At 46.3% G+C, this 26,870-nt stretch overlaps 1 long non-coding RNA gene across 1 annotated transcript; it reads left to right on the top strand.

Moving 5' to 3' along the window:
• The first annotated feature begins 23,083 nt into the window (after nt 1-23,083).
• LOC132693252 (uncharacterized) lies at nt 23,084-25,291 on the top strand. Its single transcript, XR_009616680.3, has 2 exons — nt 23,084-23,207; nt 24,774-25,291. It is a non-coding gene; the product is annotated as an uncharacterized LOC132693252 (long non-coding RNA).
• Nucleotides 25,292-26,870: the final 1,579 nt, after the last annotated feature.

Raw genomic sequence — 26,870 nt, 5'->3', positions numbered from 1 at the left:
TCGTGAATGGTGTCGAGTGATTGGACCACTTAAGAGAACAGGTACTCTGGGTTCCCTGGCTGTCTCTCTGGGGCTTGTTAAGGCAAAAGGAAAGGGCAGCTATGCCCCTCTTGATGAGAAAACACAGAAGGTCGCAGATTAAGAAAAAACAGTTAAAAGCAGCTCTTACTCACTTTGAAATGTAGCACTCCCGTGCTCCCACCCCCCCCCCCCCCAGGCTGACTGGCCAAACAATAGTAATTGCAACTCAGTGCAGCCTGTTACAACCCGCCCCACGAATGCAGCCATCTGAGTAGACCTTAGGCCAAGGCAGTTCCTGCAGAAGAAGATACATAACAAAATAAAACAAACCCACCAGCCCCAAACAGGAAAGCCCTAGGGTAACACCGTGAGGCACGAAGGCCTGTTACTATTTCCCTCTGCTACCGTAGGAAGAGGATAAACAATTTCAAAGAAGTGTTGCCTGGTTTTCTTTCTTTCCTTTTTTTCCCTCTCTTTTCTGCCTTTATGTCTATCCTTCCTGCTTCCTGCTTTCCCTTAGATTGCGTTTGGCTCTTGCCTTTGTTTCCAGGACATCCTCAGAATTTCAGTCTTGAGCAGGTCACAGGCAAACATATCTGGGACCAGAATTCCAGATAAAGCGGCTTCATCTGCCCTTCTGTGCCCCCCACCTCCATGGGCCCCTTTCCCATCCTCTTCTCAAAGGATGCATGGACTTATCATCTCATTTCATCATTTCTCATTTCATAATTTGCAATTGGGAGATTTTGAACAGCCAAACACTCAGAGCTGGGAGCTGTGACTTAAACTTGGTCCTTTTCATCAAGAGAAGTTATATTTTGTCAAACCACTAGGGGGAGTAAATCCCAGGGTTCTCATGACTCCAAGGATTCGACAGCCCTGAAGCTGGAGCTTCCTTACAGCTTCCTCCTTGGGCTTTCCAGAGATTCCTAAGAATGCACATCAGCAAACTGGAAAAGTCAGTTCACAAAAACTGTTCGTCAGAGTCATTTCTAAGCAATGCCCTAACAAATGTTTGTCAGGTTTTCAGAGATCAACATATTGACCATTTCCAGCAAGAGCCCTGTGACCCTCCAAAGCTTCAACAGGCACAAACCCCACAAGTGCTTAAGTGTAAAAATACCGGGACTTAACCCTGACCCACTCAAAACTGAACGCAATCCAGACATAGATGGTGCCCCTAAAGCCTTACATTCCATCAAGAAAGGATCCAAAACAGGTCATTTCACATTTAGCATCCCTGTTGGAGACTGTAGTCAGGAGTGAGACACGAGAAAGGACACATGAAGTCCCATTTGGTGGATACAACAGCCAAGGAGGGATCCAAAGAATCAAATACCACATCTTGCACTTTGATTCGATCCCTCGATGCACCTCTGGCCTCTCGAGGGGGGTGGTAAAATTCTGGAGTACTCCATAAAATACTTGCATAAATTCTTTGCAAAGGAGTAGGTCAGAAAGCTGGGCAGACTCTGGAGAGATTCTCATGATCAGGCAAAGGGTTTGCTAAAACATCAGAGAAGAGGGCCTTCATCCACCCACACCTGGAGTGAGGGCCCTGCTTTGCAGTGGCAGAGAAAAACCTAAAGCAAGGGAAAGAAGAAATCTGAAGATATTCCCAAGAATACATGTAAGTAGTATTCATTCATTCATTCGTTATCAAATATGTTGAGCACCTGTCACCTGCCAAGCTCTGTGCTAAAGACAGGCTCATGGGATCAAGCCCCACCTAAGGCTCTATCCAAGCATGAAACCTGCTTGGGATTCTCTCTCTCTCTCCCTCTCTCTCTCTCTCTCTCTCTCTCTGTCTCTCTGTCTCTCTACCTCTCTGTCCCTCTCCCCCACTCATGCTCTCTCTCTCTAAAAAAATAACAATAAATAAAATACTTAAAAAAAAAAGAGATCACTCTGACTTCAGTGTGGACTGATGGAGAAGAATTGCTAGCATAGACATAAAAGGATTTGTTAGGAAGGTGTATTGTGGTCTAAGCAGGAGAAAATGGCACCTGACCTAAGAGAATGTCAGTGTGGGTGGAGAAAAGTGAAGGGATAAGGAAGATATTTAAAAGAACAGATCAGGGGCGCCTGGGTGGCTCAGTCAGTTGAGCGTCCGACTTCAGCTCAGATCAGGATCTCACGGTCCGCGAGTTCAAGCCCCGCGTCGGGCTCTGGGCTGATGGCTCAGAGCCTGGAGCCTGCTTCCGATTCTGTGTCTCCCTCTCTCTCTGCCCCTCCCCCGTTCATGCTCTGTCTCTCTCTGTCTCAAAAATAAATAAACGTTAAAAAAAATTAAAAAAAAAATAAAAGAACAGATCAATCGGATTTGGTGACAGATTGTGAATGGTAGCTTACTTAGCCCATGTCTCTAGAGCAACAGGGCCAGAGGCAAGACTTAAAACGCTGGTGCTTTATTTGGACGGCACAATACCCGGGCAGCAAGAGTGAAGAAAAAGGGCAGAATGATGGCAAGCAGTGTGTTTCCACCTGGGCCACTGCTTCAAATGAGCTGCAACGAGACACGGCTAGCCACAGAGCAAGGCACCCCCAGCCAGCCACTCAGGGTATCTGTGGATAGAATGTTGGAGAAAGTGCATCTCAGGACAGTCCTCTTAAGGGAAGAAAGGAAGTTTTATCTTCTTCTTTTTTTAAAAAAAATTATTTTAGAGAGAGAGCACGAGCCAGGGAGAGGAAGGGGCAGAGAGAGAGAGAGAGAGAGAGAGAGAGAGAATCTCAAGCAGGCTCCACACTCAGCATGGAGCCTGACAAGGGGCTCCATCCCATGACCCTGGGATCATGACCTGAGCCAAAATCAAGAGTCAGATGCTCAACCGACTGAGCCACCCAGGTGCCCCTGGAAAACTTATCTTCTATCTCCTGTCTCCCCTTGGTCAAAGTTTAGCCTGTGGCAGTTTTAAAACATATCTCCAAATTCCTTGATATTTCTTTCATCATGAAGTAGGGGACTTGTGAATCTGGACTGGCCTTAATAATGCACTCGTAGCCTGGAAAAGGCAGCAGAGATGAGGCTGTGTGACTTCCAAGGCTGGGTGGTCAAAGGCCCTGCGGCTGCAGCCTTGCTCACTAAGCACTGTGCTCAGAGACTTCGGCAGCCGTGTTAGAAGTCAGATTCCCTAAGGCCGCCATGCTGGGATGGAGCCCAATGTGTGAGGTTGTACGTGACAGCTCCACCCACGGGCCCAGGCACCAGCCGGCACAAACTGCCCTGCCTTGCGCAGAAATTCTTGCAGGTGATTCTAGTGCACGATCGTAGAGTCGCTCCCAGCCAATGCTGTCTCCCCCGCTGCAGCCGCAGACCTTGAGGGGCAGAGACAAGCAAGACCTACGGTGGCCTGCTGACCCAAATAACCCATGAGCCTACTTAAACGGTTGTTTTAAACCCCCAAACTTTGAAGTAGGCACGGGAACAACCTCATTACAAGTTAATGACTCCACCTTCCAGGATGCACCATTTGCCCCTTGGACACCAGCCTGTGCACTGTGGTGTGGCACTTCAGGCAGGACCCAGGGACACCAGGAGTATGGCTGGCAGTTCTCAGGTGGCAGATACCCCACGTGGAGTCGGTCCGTCCGTCACAGCAGAGGATGCAGGAGTGAGATGAGGTCAAGAACATCGGGCATAGCACACTAGGTACGTCTGATAAAGGGGTAAGGTAGGGGGGAAGCAGGAACTAAGGATTCCCACGTTTCTGGTTTCTCAACGTGAGCAACCAGGTAGATTAATGACGGTGCAATTTACTGACAGAGGAATTAGATAAAAGGAGGGGGTTCAGTTTGAAGTGGCTGTTGGTCCACCATATGGCAAGAAGAGGAAGCCCAGGTCACCAAAGATGGTCAAGGTCATTGATCTTAAGACGGCAGGGCCCTAGGAAGGTTAAGGTTTGTCCCCAATTCTTCTTCCCTCTGTCATGAATATTTTCTAGGTCTGAGGTTGGGACCCTCGCTGGCCTAAGTCATTATTCCAAAATCATGTATTCCAAGAATAGTGTGTTAGAGAAGACAAAGGTGGCGCCCAAGAAAGCACATGGCATCTGCAAGAGCTTATGCAGAAACATGCCCTGTACCCCAGTGAGTTACAGGAGAGATACCATCAGATTTTTTTTAATGTGTGGGATAAATATTTTAGTTATTTTTAAATATGCTGGAATCCCTTCTCAACAGGCAACTCTCCTCTCTCTCCTCCCTCTCACCTATAACCCAAATTGAAAATGTTCTACATGTGTATGTTAGTCTGTTTCGCATTATTTAGATAATTGGTGCCTTTGACTCTTGTTCTTATCGATGTTGCTTTAGTCCATGGACTCATAAGATTCCCAGGCTTGGAGGAGATCTCAAAAAGTAATAATGTAAAACAATCATCCATGCCCACCACCTCCTATTCCTAATCATAGGGAGGCAGTGTCCTCTTCCAAAACGAGCAGTCAAGGTCAGGCATGAGACACTAGCTCTGACTTCTTCAAGGGCAGGGCCTGGGGGTCCTCTCGTCTCAGCTGGGACTCCCATGACCCACTGCCTCTTGTTCTCCCCACATGCAGATTCAGGTTTTTCCAGCGCCCAAGCCCCACCGCTAAAACTCAAGAGAGCAGTGCCCATAGCAGTAATAATATTTGATTATTAACAAAATCGTGTAAGCTGTGGTGAGGAGGGGGAGGCAGGAATACAAGGGAGAATGAAGAAGGTAAGGAGAGATGAAACATTTACTGAGGCACCACATTCCTGTACTGTTCCTGGGACTTTTATTTCCATGAATCCTCACAAAACCCTGTTGGATGTGTGTGTGTGTGTGTATATATATATATATATATATATATATATATATCCAATATATACATATATATGTATTGTGTGTGTGTATATATATATATATATATATATATTTTTTTTTTTTTTTTACATGAAGAAGCTTAGATACAGAGATGAATTAACTTGCCCAAGATTATGCAGCTAATCAGATGCAGAGCCAGAGTCCACTTTTGACTCCAGTCCAGGGCTCTTTGCACTATCATTTTCCTCCCAAAGGTCTCTGTATCTACACCTCCCCTCCCCTGTCACTCTTACAGAACAGAAGGCAGTTCTCCTAAGTTTGGGGGAGAGGACGCTGTGTGCACAAGAACCAATGTATCTCTCCCTGAGCGCCACCAGATGGCGCAGTGAGAGGAGAAAATCGGCTGGTTTTTATTAGAGCTTCTGGAGAGACAGACCAGCGTGGGGGAGAACAGCTGCAAGGAGAATGTCAAAACAGAGTTCTATTTAGGAAAGCGAAGCCTTCTGCCTGGCCCTGTCTCCCACCGGGATCCTTGGTTGGCTCTCCGCAGACTATAAATGAATTTGCTTCTTTCTTCCTCCCTATCCTACTGCTAACCCACATCGCTGATTCTATTTTCTCTCCATCCCTGACACAAGGGCACTGGTCCCACCCACATCAGGGAGTAGTGCGGCCTGAAGAGAGAGGGCAGGGGCCAAGCCGGGTGTGGAATCAGGGTCAGCAGTCCCTCCCCATAGCAACGGGTGGGCCACTTCCCAGCACAGCCCCTCCCACTCGCTTACCCAACGCACGTACCCACGTGCAACACTCACACCGCACACACGTGCTGATCTGAGGGACCTGTCTCAGTCTGCTTAGTTCTGGAGGCTGGAAGTCCAAGATCAAGGGGTTGGCAGGTTTATTTTCTTCTGAGGCCTGTCTCCTTGGCTTGCAGATGGCCACCTTCTCGCAGCGTCTGTACACAGCCATTTATCTGTGCGTGCATCCCTGGTGTCTCTGTGTGTGTCCTAACCTCCTGTTCTTCCAAGGACACCAGTCAGATTGGATGGGGACCCACTTTAGCAGCTTCATTTTAATTCAGTCACCTCATGGAAGGCCCATCTCCAAATACAGTCATATTCTCTTTTTTATTTAATGTTTTATTTATTTATTTTGAGAGAAAGAGAGAGCGCAGGGGAGGGGCAGAGAGAGAGGGGTACAGAGACTCCCAAGCAGGCCCCACGCTGTCAGGGCAGAGCCTGACACGGGACTCAAACCCACAAACAGCGAGACCATGACCTGAGCCGAAATCAAGAGTCAGACACTTAACCCACTGAGCCACCCAGATGCCCCCAAATAACAGTCACATTCTTTTTTTTTTTTTTTAACGTTTATTTATTTTAAAAAAAAAAAAATTTTTTTTAATGTTTATTTTTGAGACAGAGAGAGACAGAGCATGAACGACGTTTATTTATTTTTGAGACAGAGAGAGACAGAGCATGAATGGGGGAGGGTCAGAGAGAGGGAGACACAGAATCTGAAACAGGCTCCAGGCTCTGAGCTGTCAGCAAAGAGCCTGACGCGGGGCTCGAACCCACGGACCGCGAGATCGTGACCTGAGCCGAAGTCGGACACTTAACCGATTGAGCCACCCAGGCGCCCCCAATAGTCACATTCTAAGGTCCTGGGGATTAGGGCTTCAATATAGGAATTTGGGGGGAGGGGAGGACACAATTCAGTCCATAACAGAACCAATCACTTATTTTTTAAAACCCTGAGTAAAGGGCAGGATTTTTTGTTTAATTTTGGCCCCAAGATGTCCTAGGAAAAGTCACAGGTCACAATGTGCTCACGAAGTTCACTTCATGAATTTCACCAATTATGTGATGTTAAAGATAAATATGGCTGAAACAACCCGAGTAATTGCAAAGTGGCCTGACCCAGGCCCTCATGTGGCAGCCTTGAGGGAGCTGGTTTGGGGTCTCCAACTGAAGAACTAACTAGAACACCACCAAATGTCCACTTCTCTCTGAAAAGCCCCATTTCCCTGATCTGTCTCTTTGGAATGCCCCCCAACTCTAAGCACTCCTAGAGGTCACAGAACTCCCTCATTCCCTGGGGTCTTTCTACCTGGGAGGTGGTTCTTGGATGGCTACCTGGATCTCCCTAATGTACTGTTAGGCTGTTGGGGTGGCAGAATTACCCCCAGGTTGGAAGTCCAGGCCAGAGGGTCTGTTCAACCTGGGAGTATTACAGGCCAGCCTACGTGGTGCCTCATTTAGAACGAAGTCTTAGAGAATTAAGAAATCCCAAAGATGGTGTCCCTTCGCAGAGGGGAAACTATAGAGGGGAGACAGAGAAATGCCTAATTACAGAATAAAGAAGGCAGCTTCCATGTGACAGTAGCCAATGGGGCGTGGGCTTGGGGGTCTGGGTTTCCCTAAGCTGGGGGAGTGATTGTGTGCTCACTTTGGCAGCTATGAGTCTCTAGCCCCTGCTTTCCCCCGGACTGTTCTGCTGTCCCCTCAGAGGGCAAGCCAGCACTAGTTAACGGCCTAAGCGACTCTCAGCCCTCTCCCTATTCAGCCCTCATGAGGGCAGCTCGTCTTCCTCAAGACGTAAGTTTTCTGCATTCGAGTGTTCTGTCGCTGTCAGGGAAAGTCCTGTGGTGCAGGCATCACAGCGGAGTCCAGCCTCGCAGTCAGGGTTGTGGTTTTGTCACACACGCTGCAGGCCAGGAAGGTGAATCGGTATCCAGAATAGGTGTCTGTTTTGATAAGAACAAAGTGTGCGCTTTCCATTATGGAAGCGTCTTTTGTAATCAACCTGCTACCAGGGGACTGGCTGATGACTTGGGGAATGGTGTCATTCTCCAGGAAAGTCCTGCTTCCCATCCCTGCAACGTTAGGGCTCTGTTAGCCTGGACATTTTAGTTCCCAAAGAAGGAATGTTTCCACCAGGGACTTAGCAATGGTTTCATGAAACTGGAAGTTGAGACCGCCATCTGGCCACTTGAAGTTCCTCATGCCAGTGAATCAACAGACAAAGAAGGGGGTTGTCTTCTGGCTGCGGTGATCAATCTTGATTATCAAGGGGGGAGTTTGGGTTCCCTGGGAGTGTGTCTGGAATGCAGGAGCCTCCCTGGGGTGTCTCTTAGTACTCGCAGGCCTTGGATTGAAGTCCACAGAAAACTACGTTATCAGGACTGCTAATGGCCCTGACCTTGCAGGGATGAAGACATCATGTCTAATCAAATTTGCTATGGGCGAAGGGAATATGAAGTAATGGAGGGAGGTAGTTATAAATGCCAGCTATGACCACATGATCAGGGGTGGAAACAAGAATAATAATCGTTATGAGCATTTCTCTTATTTTGGTATGATTGTGTGTCTATGGTAACTAGTTTTTCTTTTCCCCTCTTCTGTTCACCAACCAGCGAACATAAATGCGTTCATAATTTTTAACTTTGTGTCTCACAGAGACACTATGACTCTGTGAGAGACAATTATCGCGCAAAGAGGGACAAAGGGATTCTGGGTCCCCTTTGGGAGAAAGAGTATGTTTTTGGTTGTATGAGAGACAGTTACAGTGTGATAGATGGAAACATTCTTTTGCTACTTTCTTAATTTGGAATTAAATCTAAGTGTCATTAAGAGAATACTGACTCCATCTTGACATGCATCTGATGGGTCTGTGTAGTGCTGACTTAGTTAAGCTAGAGATACGTCCCCTTTGTGAGGAGCGCTGGGTTCGTCTGGGCCACAAGGACATCTTGTGTACACGGTCCCTCGTGTGCTGGCTCTCCTTGCTGGCATGGGGCAGCAGCTGGCCCGCACCTGCCTGCTCCTGGCCAATCTCCTCACCCAGCCTCCTGACTCTGGGCCGGGTGTATGGTTCATCCTGTGATGAAGGGCACCAGATTCCACCCCAGATCGCTCCCATCGAGCATGCTGCAGGTGGGGGGAGATGAGAGGCTGACATGTCTTTCAGTCCATCCTCCTGGGTTCCAGCCCGTCCTGGGAGGGTCTGTCTAGTGCTTCCTCCCTTCACAGCCGTCTTTCTTTCCCAACCGCGGGCCCTACTGACATCAGGCCCCGGTAACAGAAGCAACAGCCATCTAGAGACTGGATACCCAGCTCCCACACTGCACAAGGTCGGATTCCTACAAAATCCCTTTGCATACATGTTTAACTTTTGTGTCCCTCTACAATTCATATGTTGAAATCTTAACCCCTAAGGTGATGGTATTAGAAGGTGGGGCTTTGGGGGGGGTGGTGATTAGGGCATGAGGGTGAAGCCTCATAAATGGGATTAGTAGCCTCGTAAGAGACCCCAGTGAGCTTCCTCCATGTGAGGACATAGTGAAAAGTCTGTGAGCCAGGAACTAGGCCTCACCAGACACCAAATCTAGGGACGCCTTGATTTTGCATTTCCCAGCTAAGGAACTGTGAGAAATAAATTTCTGTTGTTCATAAGCTACCCAGTCTCTCCTATTCTATTATAGCAGCCCAAACTAAAACAGAAATATATATATATATGCGTGTATGTGTGCGTGTGTGTGTGTTTCTGCTTCTCAGATTGAATCCTGACAGACACAGAATGGAAAGACAAGAATAGAGACAAAGTGACAAAAGGGAAGGACTATGCCAGTCCTGGGATTCCTTAGCTCTCTCCTCACCCTTTCCCTGCTGGGCTCCATGTTGCAGGAGGCTGACCCACATAGGCTGTGTTTCCCGGGCTCCTCAGTCAGCTGGCTTCCAGACTGATTTAGCCAATGGGAACCCTAATGAGAGCTGGGGGGTGGGTGGGGGGGCAGAGGAAGAGAAAGCCAAGGAATTTCTCCATCTTGTTCTGTTCGTGCATCATGTCTGGCCCTGTCTGCATCTCTTCTCTACCTCCAGCTCCCTCCCAGCACGCTCACCATCGTTTCGCCCATCACCCAGTGACTTTGGTTCTGGGTTCTGGCTCTGGTGATGCTGTCTCCATTTTTGTCTCCAACTTGAGTGGGGTAGAGCTTCATACTGTTGCTAATCCTCAGGTGCTCCCCAGCACATTTGACTTCTCAGTCCATCCATCCCTTACGGGACCAATTGCCTGTATTGGGTTCCCACTGTGATAGACACTCAAAGTAGTTTCTTTTTGCCTGATTGGACCCAGACTGATACCGCCCACTGGAAGTTAGAGTTCATGAATTCAAAAAAAAAATTTTTTTTAATGTTTATTTTATTTTAGAGAGAGAGAGTGAGTGAGCAGGAGAGAAGCAGACACAGAATCCGAAGCTGACTCCGGGCTCTGAGCTGTCAGCACAGAGCCCAACGCGGAGCTCAAACCCATGAACTGTGAGATCATGACCTGAGCCAAAGTCAGGCGCTCAACTGACTGAGCCACCCAGGCGCCCCTAGAGTTCGTGAATTTAAAGTGAGAATAATCAAGGGCACCTGGGGGGCTCAGTCAGTTGATCATCCGACTCTTGATTTCGGTTCAGGTCATGGTCCCAGGGTCGTGGGACCCTTCTCTCCCTCTGCCCCTCTCCCCCCACTTACTCCCTCTCTCTCTCTCAAATAAAATTTTAAAAATAAATAAATAAATAAAGTGAGAACAATCAGGATGACGTGTGACTTTTCCCAGTTGCATTCAGCTCTTTTTCGGGTACAGGCACAGAGCAGACAGGGAGTCGGATTTAATTAGGGCTGGACTTTTGCCAAGAAAATCTGATGGAAGGAGAAGGAGCTGATGGTGATTTTAAGGATAGCCCAAAGACCCTCGGCTGGGTTAGGAGATAAGTGAGGTCATGAAAGGGTGAACAGCAATGCAAAGACAGGAAAGTCAGTGGGTTAAAAATGAAAATACATGTGTGCTTGATTGTTTTTAGAGCCAAGGTGCTACAGGAAGTGAGCAGGAAGGATATGTAAGGATAAGCAGGGATTAGGATGCTTGAAGCCAAAACCTTGGAAGAGATGCAGATCCACCTAGGAACGTGGGAGTGAGTGACTGAGACAGGCTGGGGGACAAGATCCAAGGAAATGAGAGGAAGGGACTGAACGGTGTTGAATGGATTATCTACGTGGGTACTGAAAGCCAGTACCCAGACTGAGGATGCTAAAGGACCTGAGTCTCTCCTCTCTTGCTTGAACCTTTTGTTCTCCTCCCTTCCCCATCCACTGCCTCTCCCTCACCTTTACCCTCTGTCCATGGTCCCTGCCAATCCTCCGTTCTCCAAGTCCCAAGGGCCCAGTAGGTGCAACAGACATTTACCAGATACAGGTGCACCTCACTTCATTGTGCTTTGCCTCATTGCACTTTGCAGATACTGCTGCTTTTTACCAATTGAAGGTTTGTGGCAACCCTATTTTGAGCAGATCTATCAGCACCATTTTCCCAACACCATATGCTCACTTTGTGTCTCTGTGTCACATTTTGGTAACTCTCACAATGTTTCAAACTTTTCCATTATTGTTATACTATCTGTTATGGCAGTGTGTGATCAGTGATTATGACTCGCTGAAAGCTCAGATAATGGTTAGCATTTTTTAGCAATAAAGTATTTTTTTTAATTAAGGTACATACTCTGTTTAGACACAATATTATTCCACCCTTAATACACTTCAGTGTAGTGTAAGCATAAATTTATATGCACTGGGAAACCAAAATGTCCATCTGACTTGCTTTCTTGTGATATTAGCTTTCTTGTGGTGGTCTGGACACAAACCCGCAAAGTCTCTGAGGTGTGCCTATATTTGCAGATAAAGGAAGAGGCCACAGAAGAGCATAAGGCTAGAAATAATTACAACTGAACATTCCTTAATGGGAATTTCTCAAGGACCACTTTTCCCCTTAGGTCCCGACCTTGCCAGTTGTGTTCAGGTCACCTGTCTCTATAGAAACTCTTCTCTACCTTTATTCCTCTCCAGGTTCTCTGCCCACCCCCCACCCCCAGCCCCCTTTGTTGCCACCCTCCAGGGCAACACTCTGGAGTTCATGTGACCAAGCACACATGCAGCTGTGTGACTCTTTTGCAACACCTGTCACATGGGGGTCCCATGTTTTTCCAAAAGGTCTTTCAAGGTATTTTTCTAAAGAAAAGAGCCATCAATCTCTAAGAAGAATTCTGCTCCTTCCCCAAAATGCATAATTGCAAGAGCCATGGGATTGTTCTAACAAAGCGACTCTATCATGTTCCTATAGCCCGAGATAAAATGACATCATGTGGGCGACGGTGTTTAAAAGCTGAATAGCACTTTTCAAATTCAAATGTAAGAGGAGAGAAATTTTATTACAATCCCACAAGCCAGACAGATGAGGAGATGATCCAAGAACTGAAGATCCATTTGTCTGTGGGGTCTTAGGTAAGTCAACTTGGGGAAACTGGGTTGTGGCTAAATGCAACGCTCAGTTGAATGCATGCTTAAATGAATGAATGAAGTGTGTGTGGGTGTATATGATATTGTGACTTATAATAAAAAGTATACAGCCGGTTGGGGCACCTGAGTGGCTCAGTCAGTTGAGCGCCTGGTTTCGGTTCAGGTGATGATCTCACGGTTTGTGAGTTCGAGCCCCGAATTGGGCTGTGTACTGACAGCTCAGAGCCTGGAGCCTGCTTGCATTCTGTGTCTCCCTCTTTCTCTGCCCCTCCCCCACTCATGCTCTGTGTCTTTCACTCCCAAAAATGAATAAATGTTAAGAAAAATTTTTTTTAAAGAAGTATACAGTTAGTCTTCGTCCCAGTTTCTGGCACAGACCTCCTAAAACCCTTGGAATTTCCAAGGCGATGAGAGCAATGGGAGCATCTTTTGTTATAACATTTGGTCTTTTGGCCTCAGTTCCTGAAATAGCTCCAGGGCCATAAAGGTGAAAGGAGTGTCTTATTATTCATAACAAACCTTTTTCAGCTTCACCTGAGTTTATGTTAATGAGGTGAGCCCATAAGGATGAGAGCTGGTTGCCAGGAGAATCAACCCTGTGATTAGAGTTTTAGAACTTTCAGATACACACACACACACACACACACACACACACATACACACACACCCTCTGGGGAGGAAAGAGACTGGAGGTGGAATCAAAATCAATCACCAATTGTCAGTGATTGAATCAATCATCCTTACCTGATGAAGCCTCCGTAAAAACCTAAAAGAATAGGGTTCAGAGAGCTCCTCGGCGGGTGAACACGTGAAGGTGCAGGGAGAGTGGCTCCCTGGGAGAGGGTGTGGAAGGTCCTCGCCCCTGCCCACATGCCTTGCCCTGGGCATCTCCTCCATCTGGCTGTTCCCATTCCTGTTCCAGCCTTTTATATTACATTGGCAGGCTAATAAGCAAACTGTTCTCCTGAGTTTTGTGAGTTCTGCTCTAGAATATTAACCAAATGGGAGGCGTGATCATTGGAACCTCCTCTGTGTGGCCTCCTAGGTCAGAGGCACAGGTGACAAACTGGATTTGCAATGGGCATCTGATGGGAGAGGGGGCGGTCCCGTGAGACTGAGCATTTCCTGTGGGACCTGACGTGATTTCCAGGTAGTGTCAGAACTGAACCGAACAGGACACAGGCAGCGTTGCAGAATTGACCAGTGTGGGAATAAACCCACACATCTGGCGTGAGAGCAGAGAAAACATGGCTGGGCGGGGGTCCTTTACAGGGCAATGCAGGGAGGCATGCAGCAGGCAGTGTTTAGCCTTCTCCGTGAACAACATTTCAGAATTGTGGAGGAAGCCAGGCGAGGTTGGAGAACGAATGGGAGTGAGAAAATGGATACACGTGTGCCTCTCCTTTCCTGGAAGTTGAATGTGAAAAGGAGAGACAGGGTTGTAGCCACTTAGTTCCAGCACTCCACACCACAGCCCGTGCTCCGCTCGGCAGTCCAGTCGTGTCACACACAACGTGTCTTCAGGAGACCCTAACAACGCCTTTCCAGCATCCAGCACTCCATCCCAACCCTACGCGCCTAGGGCAATGCCAGCTACGCAACCTTCTGAGTGAATGTTTTGGCAGGGCTTTAGGGAGAGAAATCAAAAGGACAGGCCTGCAACTACGGAAAGAAGAGGAAAGAGATGAGACATGGACAGAACTACGGCCCCCAAATTCCGTATGTTGAAGCCCTCACCTGTATTGTGACTGTGTTTGGAAACAGAGACTTCAAGGAGGTAATTAAGGTTAGATGAGGTCGTAAGGGTGAGACCTTGATCCATTCGGACTGGTGTCCCATTATAAGAGGAGGAAGAGACACAGGAATGCATATGCACAGAGGAAAGGCCTCGTGAGGACACAGCAAGAAGGCGGCTATCTGCAAGCCAGTAAGAAAGGTGTCACCAGAAACCAGCCCTCCACCATCTTGATCCTAGACTTCCAGCCTCCAGAGGTGTGAGAAAATTCATTTCCATCATTTAAGTCACCCAGCCTGTGGTATTTTGTTATAGCAGCCCAAGCAGACTAATACAGGAAAATAATAATAACAACAATAATAAATAAACAATAAAAAATTTTTAATGTTTATTTATTTTTCAGAGAGATAGAGAGAGACAGAGCGTGAGCAGGGGAGGGGCAGAGAGAGAGGGAGACACAGAATCTGAAGCAAGCTCCAGGCCCTGAGCTGTCAGCACAGAGCCCGACGTGGAGCTCGAACCCACGAGGGTGAGATCATGACCTGAGCTGAAGTTGGACGCTTAACCGGCTGAGCCCCCCAGGTGCCCCAACAATAAAAGTATTTCTAAATAAATAACAGAGTGGGGAGGTTAGTCTTGGACACTGGACCTGGATGTTTTTCACGCATTTTCACAGGTCTGGCTCTAGTTGGCATAACTGGAGGGAAAGGGAGAAGGGGAGAAAGGTGGGTGACATGCAGATTGTCACACAACAGGACACCGGCTTCTCCGGGCCAGCCCCCCACTTCTCCCCATCCCTCTTTGCAGTGCTGCATTCCCTGGATTTCTGGGTCTGGCTGTCACACTGAGGCAAACACTGGGCCTCAAACAAAGGCAATTGTTGGAGTTGGGAGCTCCCTGCCTTAGTCTCGGGTTACTTTCCAGTGTCGGCAAAGGTTCCCTTAGTTGTTAAATCTCCCAGTTTAGACGACAAAAGTTCCATGGTGGGCGTTTCGGGGGGGGGGGGGGGGGTTTGTTTGTTTGTTTGTTTGTTTTGTGCCTTCTGGCGTATGCCAGGATCAAAAGCAGCTTTAGTCTTTCCTGTTGTTCTCGACCGACCCACGGAGGCCCACCGGCAGCCCAAGGCCTGGCTGTGATGGGAGCACCACGGGGATCAGGGAGGGCTCCCCCGGAGGTCTGTGGACCCGCACACAGCGTGCACACCTTGCGTCTCTCTTCGCCAGAGTATAATGGACCCAAAGTGGTGTAGTGCTCACAGATTCATCCCTCCCTCCTTTCCCTTCTAACCTTAGGGGGAGAACTGCATTAATTAGTTAAACGGTTGAGCCGCTCAAAGGCTTCTCAGCTGCAACGCGCTCACGTGCCAGCCTCTTTTATCGCAGGCAGGTCTCGGCTGCCAAGGGTGGCCACGGAGGGCGGCCTTGCAAGGAGAGCTTGTTTAAACAAGGCCAGTTTCTAGCCCACTTTGCAATGCAAACGCTTCCAAGAGCATCCCGGCTTGCTCCTCAGAAATAGATGGAATAAAGACACTTTGTAGGGATATGATTTGGTTTGTTTCCAGCCTTCTCCTCTTATGGCTAAAACCAATTTCTCCAGATCGTTCTTTGGTGTAGCTGTGTTCAGAGTGTGCATGTCAGGAAATTTCTTTATTCTACAGGATCAACAGTTTAAAATGGGAACCGTATAATGCTGTTGTTGTTTTAAATGTGTTTAAAATAGTGTCTTTTCAACAGGTCTCTTAAAACGGTTTGCCCTGAAAACGTTATTTTGATGCGCACAATTCCAGGCTCCTTGGGCTTCTGGCATCTTCCTTGCAGAGACCCACGGGAAGCAAAAGTGCCCTAAAGCGTTTCTGTGTCTGGCCACGTGCCTGCCAAGCACACGGCAAGCACTCACGAAATAATTTCTTTGGTGAATTATTTATGTGTAGTTGCATTAATCTTTTATCTCAGACTAAAACCTTGGTTTGGCCATGTTGTAAATCTTTGTCACAAATGAGCATTTTCCCTATGCTGGCTGCATTGTTAGCAATTCAAACAAACAAACAAACAAACAAACAAAAAACGTCACCATGTGCTAGATGATGTTCTCTTCTGGTTAATTTAGTTTCTTACTAAACGAATACCTATAACATTACTGAGATTGCCAATCTCCTAACAGTTCTTCCAGCAGCAATTCTCAAACCCCTATGCACGGTGAAGGAGGCGCACGTTTCTGGAGTCTGGAGAGATGAGACAACACCAGTCGGGGAGGGGTGTGGGGGGCAGGGGAGAGAGAATCCCAAGCAGGCTCTGTGCTACCAGCTCAGAGCCCAGTGTGGGGCTCAGACTCATGAAACCATGAAATCATGACCTGAGCCAAAACCAAGAGTCGGACGCCTAACCGACGGAGCCACCCAGGTGCCCCAGAAACATTTTTATAGATGAAGTGGAAGATGGTAAGAGATAACAGCAGAGTGGACAAAAGGAGTGCTGGGACATTCCGTGCGTTCTCCTACTTATGCATTGACACAGGCAGTGACTGGGACTCAGCCCTTGAGAAGCCCACAGTCTAAGGAAACACATGAGAAAACGATCACAAGATAAAGTGATAACAATGGTGGTTTCCAGAGCTTTTTTCATTTACTAAATGTCACCATTTGGTTGGCCCAGAAGGAGCTTACAAACCAGATAGGCTGTAGCAGACGCTGGTGCTCAGATGGGCCAATCTTAAGCATCAGAGCCCTGTGGCCCTGGCAGCCTCACTCATTGTTCCAGGCGGGAGGCCGGCTAGCTGAGCGAAGGGTGTGTGGTGACCAGGACTGGGCACAGAGGGGTTGCACAACCTCTCACGGCGCATTAACCAAGGCCCCATGCCCGGCCTCTTGGCTGAGTTTCCAGGAACGGCTGCCTCCTTACCATTCCAAGAAAAACCTCCCTCCCCTCCCCCACCCCCAAAAAGGTGGGTTATCTAAAAGGTCACTAGCAAAAGCCTGTTTGTCCTTTGGAACAGTACAGCCCCCATCAGTGCTGCATGCTCGGTCCCCAGCTATGTGGAAGAAGCAGCCACAGCAGACAATGGGAATGGGAAGGAAGCCAGGCCTTCTGGCAGGACTTCTAATGCTCAAACACAAGGGTGTCTGTATCCCCAGGAACCCTACCGTTAGAGGCACGACGCCTTCCCGTAAATCCATCTTGGAGGACAATTCATCTTGGCCAGGTCCCTCAGAGGTAGACCTGTGGGGAGTACCAATTGTTGGCACAGCAGAACAGACCTGGCTTAAGCTGGCTTGTTGTCTTAATGACAAACACTTTGTTCAGAGCCATGTTATCAGCTCTTCAGAAAACCTTTACAGAGAATCCAGCAAATCAAGCCCAAACTGCCCTCCCTCTCTGTGTGTCCGGGTCTGTTTTCTCCTGAAGGAAATGAAACCAGCAGCAACTGAGAGGGAGGAGGCTCTGGGCAAGCTGGTTTTCTCCAGCCCACCATACCCCATACTCCATGCTTCCCTCTCCTGTCCATCACCCCGAAGAAGTGTGTCTTCTGGGAATGCTGCCTTTCGTCTCTGTCACCTCTGCAGACTCTGTAGGATGTAGTTATGGGCTGGGTTAAGACTGCAAAGAGAAGCAGGGGGATTCAAAGAGAGAATTCAATTCCATTCAAAGAGGGGACAACATTCTCCTCACCAAGCCAAGGCTCTTTCTTTCCCCATGACCAAGACAGCCTTACGATTCCCTCCAGTTTTCTAAAACCTCTAGACAGACTTCTTTCTGATCTCCGTTTTCTTAGAGCACTGTCATTAGAAAACTTGTGATTGTAAATTATTTCTCTGCCCCTTTGAGATGTATATAAATCCATTTTTTTTAAGCCTCTTGCCAATTTTACAACCTAGGAATGTCTTTCTCTAGGACCTGGGGACCATCTTTTCGGAATGTAATCATCAAAGGAGATAATTCCTCTATGTCCAGTCTCTGTGGGAGGGTAGGAGGCTAACTTCAGCAGGGCATCTTTGCTCCAAGTTGTAAAACTACCTGCTGTCATAAAACAGGAGAAGTTTATTAACAAACACAAATGGCCCATGACACCTCCCACCCCCGTCTCCCACTAACATCCCCTACTACTTTGCCACTAGCTCACCCCTCCTCTGCTTCAGGGCAGTTGAGTTCAAGCTGAGCTGTTCTGACCTCTCTTCTTTTTGCAGTAGTCTTGCATAAAGTTTTCCTTTTCTGCGTAACTTTGTCTGGTGCAACTTTGCATTGGCACCCCCCTCACCCTCCAAAAGCCATCTCCTTCCTTTGTAGCGGGGGCTCTCAATACTTCATGTGTTTCCGAATCGCCTGGAGGGCTTGTGAGAACACAGTTTCTCAAGCAGTAGGCCTAGGGTGGGTTTGATACATTTCCAACAAGTCTCCAACTAAGTCATGGCTGGTCCAGAGACCATACTCAAGCCTATTTCTTGCACAGACTGTCCTAACCTTCCGAGGCCCCTGGAGTTAATGGAGGCTCCAGCACACTTCCTGTAATGAGGTCATTTCTGGAACTGATGGAGATGTGTTCTTCCCCACAATCTTCTCCCTCTCTCCCTTTTTAATACTTGTCCTCCTTTATTCTAAGACCTCTCCTTCCCTCCCCTTCCTCTCCCAGGCCACAACAGTTCTCTTCCAATCCGTCTTCTACTCCACCCCACCCCCCAAAATAGTAACCAACTACCCCTTAGGGTAGCACTTAATCTTTCCATCTTCGAGGCTGTAGTTGTTTTCGTTTTTAACCACCAAACACTTCTTGGAGCCTCCTTGGCACTCCAGTCCCCTGGGGATGGGGGAGGGGGTACCCTCATATTCCCTGGTTACCTAGCAACTTGTCTCCTGGTGGACAAGTCACCGCCCTGCGGAGATGCCAGCTACTGTGCACACAACAAAGGGAAAGTGACACCAGCCCTCCAGGTCGCCCCTTAGAAGGCCTCCCTGTTCATTAGCACTGTGATAAGTGGCTTGCTATGGGCAGGCCCTCCTTACGCCCCCTCCCCGAGTAAGCCAGCCACACTGCTCATCCCCGGGGATCTTGGAGAGATGGCAGCTTGTCAAGCTCCCAAGACACTGGGTATGTACTAGAAATTTCAGATTAATCCCTAATTACATCCAGCCCATCACCTTTGTAGCAGGGGCTGTCATAGTCTTTTCATTGTCACTTTCTAGTCAGTGGGGCCACGTGGAGAGCTGTATCCATATTCATGCACATGTCTTCTAGTGCACCCATCCTCTCATTACACTTCAAAATAAAGGGGGCTTCTTTTTTTCCTCCTGCAAAACCTTTATGAAAGAAGCTGTTTGCTCAACACCTTTCAAGCTCCCCCCACCGCCATCCTTTGTTCCTTCTCTACACATTCATGAATTAACTGCTCTGGGCCCAGAGTTGGTAACTGACTTTCCTTTAATCACAGAAGAGATAGATGCCCTCACGTGGCACTTGTATACTGGAACGTTCGTCAATCCTGGACCAACTGAGGAAGGGAGGTTTTTCACCCTCACTTTCTATAATCCTGAAAGAGACAACAGAATAGGAAAGAAGGAAGGAAAAGGACAGAAAGAAGGAAAAAATGAATTCCACTCTAAAAACAAAGGCAGTCATAGCAGTAAAACTTGGAACAGAGAACAATGATAAATTACTCAGATGCCCAATAGGTGAATGCCCAAACCATCAGTCTACACAACAGAAGATCATTAGACAGACTTTATAAATGATTGGCCACTTATATAGACCACAGCAACCACAGACATAACTATAATTACATATTTATTTTTATTTTTATTTATTTTTTTAACATTTATTTATTTTTGAGACAGAGACAGAGCATGAACAGGGGAGGGGCAGAGAGAGAGGGAGACACAGACTTGGAAGCAGGCTCCAGGCTCTGAGCCGTCAGCCCAGAGCCCGACGCAGGGCTCAAACTCATGGACCGCGAGGTCGTGACCCGAGCTGAAGTCGGACGCTTAACCGACTGAGCCACCCAGGCGCCCCTACATATTTAAGTATACGTAATGCATGCAACATCTAAATACACGTGACATGTATATCTACAGTATTCAGGGGAGGATAATGCTAGAGAGTTTGAATACACTGGTTCAAAGTGCATGCAAAATATATGTGACTGTTCATAAAAATTAGGACATGTGAGAAGATATGAATAGTATAGAGCTGCACTGTCAATATGGCAGCACTAGCCACATGTAGCTATGGATAGTACTAGATATGTGGCCAGTCTGAATTGAGACATGTCGTAAGTGTAGAACTGGAGTCAAAGACTTAGTATGAAACCTTATATAAAATATCTCATTATTTTTATGTTGTTTACATATTGAAATGTTTATATTTTTAATATATTGGGGTAAATAAAATAAAACATATAATTAAAATTAATTCCACTTTTTTTTTTTTTTTTACTTTTTTAATGTAGTTTCTAGAGAATTTTAAAGTACATGTGTAACTTGCATTATAGTTCTGTTGGACAGTGCTAATTTAGAGTTTAATGTTTATTAGGTCCTTTTTTTGAGAGAGAGAGAGGGAGAGCATGTGCAGGGGACGGACAGGGGGAGACGGAGAGAGTCTTAAGCAGGGTCCATGCCCAGTGCAGAGCCTGATGCAGGACTCCATCTCATGACTGTGAGATCATGACCTGAGCCGAAATCAAGAGTTGGACACTTAACCAAGTGAGCCACCCGGGGGGCTCTGGCCCTTCTTTTCTATAAAATTGCTAAACTTCTTGTTCTGTTTGTGTTTATAAGGTGTATGAGTTGTGGAACATGGAGTGATTTGAAAGCATTATTTCCACGAAGACCAGTCTAGGGCTGGCATTCTGGGTCCTATAACAGGCTGTAGACCAATAATGGAAATTATGGCTTCCCTGGGAAGATGGGAAAGAGTGAGGTGTGGAGCAAGGGAAAGATGGATGGTGGGTGGGGGATGAAGGCCACACACTTCAGAAGTGAAAGGATCATTGAAACAACTAAATGTATGGCCTGGCAAGAAGAGTAGACATCTTCCTTCTGAGATGTCATTTGCCGCTCTCCCTTCCCAAGCCAACTCTTTCCCACTAACCTGTCAGCCTGACCTCTCGGGTTTGAGAAATGTCCCTCTATTAATTGTCCTCAGAGAAAGAACACATTCATTAAGTTATGAGTCAATTCTGGACTGCAGTGTGGGATTTATTATTTCGGTCACGTATGTGTTTCATTGCATTGTTAGAATTCTTTCCTTCAGGACCGTTTGCTGACCACAGATTTTAATGGGGGTGGGTAGGGGTGGTGGTGTGGCGAGCAGATCAGTACAGGTGCTGAAGACGAGGACAGAGGCGTGGGAGCACCACAGGGTATAGGGACGCAGCAGAGCAATGAGACCAACTCACCTACAATAAGCCATTTTTAGCTGCTACTAGCCATGGGTGTGTGAACAAGATGTTCTACTCTCCAGAAGAGTTTCAGCATGTGATCTCAGAAGTCAGCTGGGAGAGGAGGAGACCGAGAAACTAGGCACAGTCTTCATTTCAGAGACTCTCCAGACTTAAGAGAGAATAGTCCTCGGATTCAGGTTTGATCCCGTGGGTGGCCACTCTTATTACAATGGAAAAATACCCCCTGAATGAACCCATGGTCACAGAAGCCCATTAAACCTGGAAGAACTTTTTTTTTATGTTTATTTATTTTTTAGAGAGCGAGTGTATGTGCAAAGGGGAGGGGCAGAGAGAGGGGGAGACAGGGAATCCTAAGCAGGCCCCTGTGCTGTCAACACAGAGCCAGATTCCGGGCCCAAAGCCACAAACTGTGAGACCATGACATGAACCAAAATCAAGAGCCACACGTTTAACCAACTGAGCCACCCAGGTGCCCCAGAAGAACTTTTTTTTTAAAGAAAAAAAATCATGGAGTGCCTGCGTGGCTCATCGGTTAAGCATCCAACTGCGGCTCAGGTCATGGTCTCACAGTTTGTGAGTTCAAGGCCCGTGTCAGGCTCTGTGCTGACAGCTCAGAGCCTGGAGCCTGACTCACATTCTGTGTCTCCCTCTCTCTCTCTCTGCCCCTCCCCTGCTTTCATGAGTGCTCTCTCTCTCTCTCTCAAAAATAAGTAAACATTAAAAAAAATTTTTAAAGAAAAAAATCAGGATACAGCACATTCTTTCTCAAGAAAAAGAAATCGTGGAGTGCCTGGGTGGCTCAGTCGGTTGAGCGGCCGACTTCGGCTCAGGTCACGATCTTGCGGTCCGTGAGTTCGAGCCCCACGTTGGGCTCTGTGCTGACAGCCTGGAGCCTGTTTTGGATTCTGTGTCTCCCTCTCTCTGACCCTCCCCCGTTCATGCTCTGCCTCTCTCTGTCTCAAAAATAAATAAACGTTAAAAAAGAGAAAAAAAAAAGAAAAAGGAATTGTTATTCAATTACAGTGTCCTATTTGTTCAATAAACATTCATTGAACTCCTTCGAGGTACTGTTCATCCATTTGATAACTCCTGAGCCCCTACTCTGCAGAATATTGTGTAGTCGAGACCCTAGACTCTGAAGACTGCCTGGGTTCAAATCCAGGCTCTATTACTTCTTTCTTATCTGGATGACCCTGGACAAATGACCGAATCCCTCCAAGCCTTTTTCTCATCAGTAAAGGAGAGTAATAATATAGTGTTGTTGTGACAGTTCAATACGTTAATACACACAAACTCCCTAATACATGAAAACCACTAGCCAGGGTAGACGTTCTCTATGTATTTGCTACTATATGTTAGCCAGTGTGTGGCAGGGATACAAAGGCAAGCACAACAAATATTTGCCCTCAAGAAGACTCCATCTCGTGGGCTTTCGCACATATTACTTAATTTAACCTTCACAACCAGCCTGGGATCAAACCAACAATAAATAAGGGTGTGATTTAGAGCTAGTTCTTCTGACCCTAGGTGCATTGCTCTTTTACGCTGCCTCTGCAGTCTTCCGGAAGCCAAGTCTTAGCCTATGAAGAAGAAGGCTTTACTCCCAATAACATCATAAAGCTCTTTTCTTCATGGCAGTGTTACTTAGGGTGGCTGGGAAAGCAGGTAACAGGAAGTCCCAACTGAATTTGGTTTATGTATTAAAAAAATGAATTATCCCACATTTTAAAAAGTCTCGGTGTAGGTTTCTTTGGGGTTTGATGGTGTACTGATACCATGGAGGACCCAGATTCACTCCATCTCTCTGTCCTCAATGGGTCGGCTTTGAGTCCGTGTCACAATGTGGCTACCACTCGTCAGGCGTCGTAGGAAGGTACATATAGCAGCCTCCAAAGGAAGAGAAGACACCTTCTCCAGGATATGCCCCGAGCTTCTTATTAGGTCAGAAGCCCATCCTTAAAGCGATCACTGACAAGGCAAACAGGATTAACATGATTGGCTCAGCAAAATCATTTACTGCTGGATGGAAAATAGGGTGGCCATCACAGAGCATGTGAAGAACTTTCACAGGAAGGAGGGTGGACACAGTGACAGACAAAATTAGAGCTCCTGCTGTTACTACATAGCAGTCAACAGTGTCTACTACAAGGGACATCAAGTAATATTTATCATCACCGAGTAACATTTATCAAGTACCATTACTCTAACACCTAATAGAATTCTCATCTCAGTTTAGAAAAATCCAAAATCCAGGTAGACTATAGGTAAGGCATGGGGATGTCTATCAACCATAGTGTGATATTTTTACAGATTTTCCCCAAACTCTTTTTATTTTGAGAACTTGGTTGGGATCATCAAAACATCCAAGTTGTCCCAACCAGCTCAAAACTTTCACAAACATTACTGTGACCGTTTGCAAGCTGTGCTTTTTTTTTTTTTTTTTTTTTTTTTAACAACAACAAAGAGGGCCGAAGTAGTGACATATGCAAAGAGATGTGTGGCAACCAAAGGGAAATGTTATCCTTCCTAGGAGACAGGATTTTATGGGATTCCTAGATCTTTTTTGTAACTGATTGTTCAGGTCTTGACAGCTTTTCAGTTGGGGAATACAGTCATGTCTGTTAAACTAATTGTAGCTGTTCACTCCACTAGATAATTTTACAACATTTCAGCTTCAAATAGAATGGCTTCGATAAACATAAAGCAGACTGACACATCCCAGATTTCTGCAGTTTATTTTACACCAAGAAATTACATTTAGAGATTTCCAGACACATGCTATAAATGAAAATTCAACAGGAAGTTTCTTTCACTTCCTCTAGATCTGACCTACATTTCAAAAATATATGAGTGGGCTATATAACCAGGAATTTCTTCTCCTGCTGCCATTATTCAAACTGTATTTTCTGAAGATCTTTTTTTTTTTTCCTCCTCAGTGACTTTAATGGCCGTTGAGGAAACTGTAGACTTGGGAGTCTTCACAGAGCCCTAAGTGAAATGGCAAATGTTATCAACAGGGATACCTAAGGTGTATAACTCTGGGCTACCTACAACCATCAGCTTAACCAGAAAAGTCAAATCTCTGTGCTCCTAGCATTGACTAGATGAAAACCATGGCTTTTACATCTATATAATTTTAGTATGAACAGCCACGTGGTAGCTATATATTTTCCAGATCATATGCCACCCACCCACTTATCTACCCTAAAGGAGTGTGTGGTGACACTTTAGAGCCAATGTGTATAATATTGCTTTTTAGAGAATGGTGCCATATAAATTTAAAACCTAGTTAAAAATGAGCCAAGGCCCATAACATACCAAGTTACGTATATTTTATTGTACTCGAGGCTGCGGTATAAACATGGAACATTCCCACACTTCCTCTACCTGCCATCTTAGGAATTCTAGAACTCAGAACACAAGTTTGGTGTTTTCCCTAGATAGATGTGTGTGACTTTGTGCCTGTAAAAATATGTACTTCATAGAGGCTTTTTTTTTCTATTTCAGAGCGACTTGCACAAGGTCGCTGGATAAGATGCTTACACCAGAGCAACCGCTCCCCCCTGTATCCCAGGCAACATGCCAGGAGACATGGGAGGAAGCGGGGAAGCACAGTTAAGTAACAAATGTATTAGTTCAGTTTAAATCTGAAGCTGAACAACAATATACAGAGTGAGAAAGTTATAGGCACTTCAATCTTCAGCAAAAATTTAAAACTCAAATGCATCCAGGGGTAATAGAAATTGTCAAGTGGCTAAGACAATAGGAAGTGATAAGGACTGGGGTAAGTTGGAGAGGATAAACTCTGCTTATGGGCATTTATATTTTAAAAGTTAAAAAAAAAATTTTTTTTAACCTGCCTATCCAAATAACATGTAGTGTTTAATTATTCCACTTGATCCTATGTAGAAAAACCCCGGAGCAAGATGGTTGTTTTATTAAGACCTTGGGTGCTTCTGCTTAAAAGCCAGCTAGCCAGACTCTACTTTAAATAAAGTACAAAGTACTGAGTGTGCTAAAACTCACAGTTGGTCTTGGGTTAAATGAGACATTGTATATGTTTCTTCCCCCACGCTGCTCACCATGGTAACCACCAATACTCATAGGGGCCTTACTATGTGTCAGGGGCACTTCTAAGAAGTTTACAAATGTTAACTCATTTTTAATTCTTGAAACAACTTTATGAAGTGGATACTATTATTACCTCATATTATGTGAAAGGAAACCAAGGCCCAGAGTCATACCATTAGGAAGTGGTAGAGATTGGAGTTGAACCAGTATACGAGTTTACATAATGCTTCTCTACTAAACTCAGTATGATCTGGGCTTCAGAAGGATTTCAATGGTTCACTCGTTGTTTAGAGATTGTACTTTCCCCAACTCAAATACTTCATTGATTTAAAGTTTGAATTTCAAACTTTTCTTTTTTTTTTTTTTAATTTTTTTTTTTTTTTTTAGCGTTTATTTTTGAGACAGAGACAAAGCATGAACGGGGGAGGGTCAGAGAGAGGGAGACAGAATCTGAAACAGGCTCCAGGCTCTGAGCTGTCAGCACAGAGCCCGATGCGGGGCTCAAACTCACGGACCGCGAGATCATGACCTGGGCTGAAGTCGGCCGCTTAACTGACTGAGCCACCCAGGCACCCCTCAAACTTTTCTTTAAAACACTTTTCATAGTAAGAAATGACTCTAGTAATTAATCCAGTATAGACACACACACTACAGTACTCACCCTCACGATGTACAATACACTCGTCTGTTCTATTCTTTTCTGTCCTGTGCCATTTTTTTAAAATGTGGTCACAAACAGATTGATTTCTGTAATTTGGAAATCACTTATGGTGATCTTTCTTCAGCCCAAATATGTGTATGGTCATTGATTGACATTGACGTACACACACACACACACACACACACACACACACACACACACCTTACTGAAAATTATTGTCACTGCCTTGATTTTCACCTCCCAAATGTAGGCATTAGTATACGAACAAACGAGTGAATTAGTAGGAAGGCAGTTCAAGATGTTGGCAGCGTAAGATCCTGAATTCACCTCCTCCATGGACAGAACAAATCTACAGCTACAAATGGAAAAATTCCCTCCGAAAAGGACCTGAAAAGTACCTGAACAAGCTCCTCCAAAACAAAGGATAAAGGCAACACCAGACAGGTAGGAGACACAGAGACATGGTTTCACAAAAATCCTGTCTGAGCCCCACATCAGGTACCCCAACATGCCACATGCACCAAAGAGAAAAGCCCTCAAAACATCTGGTTTTGCAAACCAGCCAGGCCTACATCCAGGAAAACCATAGGGCTGTGGGGAACAGGGACTGCTGGTAAAGGGCTCAGGGGCAGAATCACTCACCCTGGGACTCAGCACAGAAGTCACAGTTTTAAAAGCACAGAGGGGCACCTGGGTGGCTCAGTTGGTTGAGCATCCGACTTCGGCTCAGGTCATGATCTAAGGGTTCCTGAGTTCAAGCCCCACATCAGGCTCACTACTGTCAGCATAGAACCCACTTTAGATCCTTCGCCTCCCTCTCTCTCTGCCCCTCTCTGCTTGTGCTTTCTCAAAAATAAGCATAAAAAAAAAAA

This window comes from Panthera onca, chromosome B1, assembly GCF_046562875.1.
Source record: "Panthera onca isolate mPanOnc1 chromosome B1, mPanOnc1 haplotype 2, whole genome shotgun sequence".
Taxonomy (NCBI): Eukaryota; Metazoa; Chordata; class Mammalia; order Carnivora; family Felidae; genus Panthera; species Panthera onca.
The sequence above is the reverse complement of the archived record's forward strand: the minus strand, read 5'-3'. Positions and strand labels throughout refer to the sequence as shown.